This window comes from Myotis brandtii, unplaced genomic scaffold (assembly GCF_000412655.1).
Source record: "Myotis brandtii unplaced genomic scaffold, ASM41265v1 scaffold320, whole genome shotgun sequence".
In the NCBI taxonomy this organism is placed as follows: Eukaryota; Metazoa; Chordata; class Mammalia; order Chiroptera; family Vespertilionidae; genus Myotis; species Myotis brandtii.
Window position 1 is genome coordinate 2,320,359 of NW_005362270.1, and position 5,620 is coordinate 2,325,978.

The following is a 5,620-nucleotide window of genomic DNA, read 5'->3' on the forward strand; positions in this document are numbered from 1 at the left end:
TACCCCCCCTCATAGCTTGCTGCTCTGCCCCCTCCTGTACCTCTCCGCCACCCGCTTGTAGCTCGCTGCCCCATCCTCCTGCAGATACGTGATCTGGTCGTTATACAGTTGGTCTTTATACTTCACGGTGTAACGGCCATTTGCATATTACATCTTTATTATATAGGATAACAGTAAGTCTGGAGGGATGAAATCAGGCTAGCTGTGGTGATTCCCTAATTCTCTTTCTGCATTCTTGCTCCTGTCTTTCCAGTCTATCTATAGCTTGTAGCTTTCATCTGCTTGCATGTAAGATAGCTGCCATAACCTTGGGCACAGGTTTGCTCTCCAGGCAGGAAGAGGAATGGAAGAATGAGGGAGGAAGGAGCAGTGCTTACTGATGAACTGTGGCATGGGGTGAGGGAATTTGGGAAATACAGATTATTTCACTGAGTACCTTTTTTTTCCAGGACAAAATTGAGGTTCCCTTATTAAGTAAGAAGGGGAGAATAGATTCAAAGTAGGCAATTAGCAGTGACTGCCACAATAACAAAACAATTTAAAAGGTACATTCATGACCTTGTGACATTCAGGATGATGTGTTCTCATAAAACACGGCTGGAACTTTCTACTAATATTCTTTACTTGTCGAACCTTAGTTTTGTTGACAGCTAGCAATCTCAAATATTGACAATTTAGAAATATAAGCGAAGAAAACTCTAAAATGAGAAAATTCTTTCCATTGAGGAAATGAAATTCTTACTTTTTTAAAAGATGAAGGTACACTCTAGACTATGACACTAGTTTTCCTAGACTATTAGTTTTCCTAATATCAGTAGTTTGGGAACCACTGATATTAATATTTGTGTGTACTATTACATGATGTATGTCTCTTTCTCTAAGGTTGTTTTCCTAGATAAGAACATGCTTTTCTCTCTTTTGATATGACTCATATATTGAGGGCAATTCAAACATTCTTTATTTTTAAACATCTTTTCTAAATTCTGTATAATGATCCTATATTAATTTAAAATATATAATTATTGATTTCAGAGAAGAAGGGAAAGGGTGAGAGAGATAGGAACATCATTGAAGAGAGAGAATCATTGATCGGCTATCTCCTGCACGCCCCACACTGGGGATCCAGCCCGCAACCCGGGCATGTGTCCTGACCTGGAATTGAACCGTGATCTGGTTCATAGGTCAATGCTCAACCACTGAGCCATGCCGGCTTGGCCTATATTAGTTTTATAATCAGAATAAAGGTCTTACTAATTTTTCAAAATCAATGCAAGTCTTACCATCTCTGACATTGTACCCTGTGCTTCAAATCTATTTTTTAAAATTTCCTACTTCTTGAAATTTCAAGAGCTGTCATAGTCTGTATTACACAGCTCTCCTGTTAATTATAGGCTACATTGAATTCATCACTAATTGCTCCATATGTTAGCAAGGTCATAAGCTCCCTCTTACGTATTTTTCTGAATCCCAAATTCTTAGCATAGGATTAGTTACATAGTAGATAATTAATTGCTTCTGATCAAATAAATAATCACATTTAATACATTAAAACAGGAAAAGAACATGGATTTGTTAGCAGGCTAGGCATAAAGTAAAACGACTAATAATTAGGTAATCAGAATTTCATTACTTTTACCTTTTCCTATTAAGGTAGGACTTCTAGCTCCTCTAGGGATGAGGGATCGCTGGAGAATTGCTCCGGGAGATCTGCTTGCCAAGACCTCACCTTGATCTAGAGCTGCAGGAGACCCCGTGCTCGTCCCAGAGTTTCAGCTATGGGTGTCAGTCAGAAGCTAACTTAGGCCTCTGCTCCCACTGCACTGGGATGTGCTTTTTAAACAATCATTTGTTTATTGTTTGCATAAAAGCATTTGTTGTAGCTCTCATTCCCCACATGCAAAATGTGAAAACTGCTTTGTAGTGGTTTTTACCCAATTCCGCATGATTGGCAGCTTTACATAGCACTACCTTGAAGCACTATCTAGAAACCTTAATTTGATGCTTTTAGAGCAAGACTGACAGTCTTGGAGTAGGAGCAAAATGACCACAGAATGCTAGTATTGGCTGCGTTTCCTGTAGTAGAAAAAAATTAAATCAATGATTAAAAATTTTTGTCTGATAGATTTTGAATCTCTTTAATTTTGTGCACATAAATGCTCCATATATACCTATTGTATGAAATTCAAGTTCACTTTATAATTCTTTTGTAATTAAAATGGTTTATTTGTCTAGACGAGTAAATAATGATCACCCTAAATTTATTCTAGGTACCACAATAATTATTATTCTTTTTAGTTACTTTTATTCCTTTTTCTCTTTTATCTTTTTTTTGGCTTCTTAAATGATGATTGAAAATGCTTAAAGTCTTGTCATGTAATATTTTTATCATCTAATAAAAGAATACCCCTAAACTAAACAATGTTTTATTTTTCATGGTTTAGAGAGCTTTGTTTAAATGGCGTTATTCTGGATGTGACTTGCCTTTTTTTTTCTTTTTCTTTTTTTTTATTGAGGCTGAATTGATATATAAGTTTCAGGTTACAACATAATGAATCCATATTTGTATACATTGTGTAGTTATTTGTTATCCTTAAAAGTAGAAATCATTAGAAAAATAATTTAAAATATTAAAACGATATTAAGAAGATTACCCTAAGGTCTTGGGAGTCCAAAATAGAAAAATTGTTGATTTACCTTTGGAATTATGTGAAATCCTGAAATTTAAATCTTGAGTTTTATTTTGCTTTGGATTACTTGCATTTCATTATGCAAGAGTCTCATTGGGGAATCCTGAACATTTTGTGTCCTATAGAACTTGCTTTTTGTATATTATATATATATGTCTTATTATTATTATTCTTGTGAATGAAATGCTCTACAAATTTTAAGGATTTTTTTTCATTTACTTATATATGTATATTTTGATACAAAAAGACAAACACTTATATATGAAACAATTTTTCCTCTTTTACAGAATTAAATGTGAGGGAGTCTGATGTAAGAGTTTGTGATGAATCATCATGTAAATACGGAGGCGTCTGTAAAGAAGATGGAGATGGCTTGAAATGTGCATGTCAGTTTCAGGTGAGAAAACCCAACCCTATTTTGAAATCTTTTTACATTTCTCATGTTTTATAATTCTTCATTCTTCAAATTACAAAGCTTAAAACACCTTGGACCCCACAAGGAAGTTGGGCTCATGGCCCACTAATTCTTTCTTATCAGATGAAGTGCTATTACCTCCTATGCTTCTTTCCTTGAACTACTAGTAAATGGAGGGACTGACAATAGCAGGTGTGAAGATGCTTTGAAAAAATATTAAAGTTCTATTCAAATGTATAATTGTCACCGACAGGAAACAAAGTGCAGGTGGTAGTTGAGTCTCTTATTTAAAATGTGGACATTTCCCCCCTTTCCTTCTCTTTCTAGTCCATTTCTTTCCCTCCTTATTTGCTGCGTTCTCATCTTTTTAGGCCAAAGAACATCACTGACTTGATGCCTGAGGGTAGGTCACAGTTAGAGATGGACTCTAATGGATAACCTCAGACTAAGATCTTTGCTTTTCAGGTGCTGTTTTAGTTATAATTCTGTTGTTTAAAAAGAAGTAAAAAGAAAGGAAGCAAGTCCGGCCAGATTTGCTCAGTGTTTGCGCATCAATCTATGAACCAGAAGGTCACGGTTCGATTCTCAGTCAGGACACATGCCTGGGTTGCTGGCTCGAACTTGGTGTGGGGTGTGCAGAAGGCAGCTGATCAAGGATTCACTCTCATCGTTGATGTTTCTCTCTCTCTCTCTTTTTCTCTCTCCCTCCCTTCCTCTCTAAAATCAATAAAAATGTATTTTAAAAAAAGAAAGGAAGCAAAATGTGTTACACTCAGTTGTTTCTTTTTGTTCATTTGATATGATTGAATTATAATCTGTTTTTAGTATGTTGCTCACAAGATGGTCCCTGATTCAGGATTTCAGATGAGACAAAGAAGGAGCTAGAATTTTCCCCCTCAATCATAATCTTGTTCTAATCATACCCACTGTTTCATTGATGAAACAGTTGAATTGGCTGAACTCACATGGCAAAATCTTGTTTTCCCTATTGTGGCAGCAACACAAAAATCAGTTCATTTTTTTTTAGCCTTAGCTTGGCGGCTTGGAATATGCCCCATGAGTGGTTCGAAGTCAGCCAGAGATTTGGTCTGAGTTTGTATACAGAAGCTGGACTCCCCTCTGATTCTCCTTTCAGGTATTTTCTCTCTCACTTTTCAGTTGCCCTGAACTCTGACCTCTGGTTCTGCAACCCAGAAAGATTGTAGTTTTTTTTTTTTATTAGTGTTTTAGCTACCCTGTATCAAGAAGACTGGGACTGTTTCCCTCTTTCAATTGTCTTATAATTTCCTTAGATAAATTCCTTGATGTGGAATTGTTGGGTGAATGGGATGCTATGTGCAGATTAACATTTTCACCAATAGCAATATATTAGACCGCTTATTTCTCCTGGGCTTGTGGGTAGTAGATTTTGAAGTCCTTTTACATTTTATAAATCTGAAAGGCAAAAAAAATTTTATTTTTATTTGATAACCAGAGCTATTAAAAATGATTAATATTTGCTGGCTACTTTTTTATGAATTAATATTTCATATTCTTTGCCTATTTTGGGAAGTATTTTCTTTTTCCCTTATAATGGCTTGTAGAGATATATTTATATATATGTGTGTATATATGTGTTATATACAACTGTTTCATACATATATATGTATATGTATGTGTGTATATGATATACAATACATTATTTGAGCACTTATATATTGTTTACTGTGCTGAGCATTTTATTCATTAACTGTTCTAAACATTATATATATAATATATATAAAAGTTTGTAAAATCTCATGAGAATCTACATGTAGGTACTGTTTTGATATTTTTAAAAGAGTAATACTATATGCTCATAGTAAACAACTTGAACAATATTTAAGAATATCCTATCCCAGTGATGGCGAACCTATGACATGCGTGTCAGAGGTGACACGCGAACTCATTTTTTTGGTTGATTTTTCTTTATTAAATGGCATTTAAATATATAAAATAAATATCAAAAATATAAATCTTTGTTTTACTATGGTTGCAAATATCAAAAAATTTCTATATGTGACACGGCACCAGAGTTAAGTTAGGGTTTTTCAAAATGCTGACACGCCGAGCTCAAAAGGTTTAAGTGTCTGACCAATCGGTTGACCAGTCGCTATGATGTGCACTGACCACCAGGGGGCAGATGCTCCAACCAGTAGGTTAGCTTGCTGCTGTGGTCCAGCTGATCAGTACTGGGCAAGAGGGCCGGACATGCCCTGGAGCCCTTCCGCATTCCCTCCTGGGCCAGTTGGCCAACCTCCCTTGATCCCTCCCTGGCCGGCTGGCCCCCATCGGCTCCGATTGGGACCAGGTGAGATGGCCCTGATCGCCCCGATCACCAGCCAGGCCGAGGTACCCCACCTGTGCACGAATTTGTGCACCGGGCCTCTAGTACAGTGGTTCTCAACCTTCCTAATGCCGTGACCCTTTAATACAGTTCCTCATGTTGTGGTGACCCCCAACCATAAAATTATTTTCGTTGCTACTTCATAACTGTAAT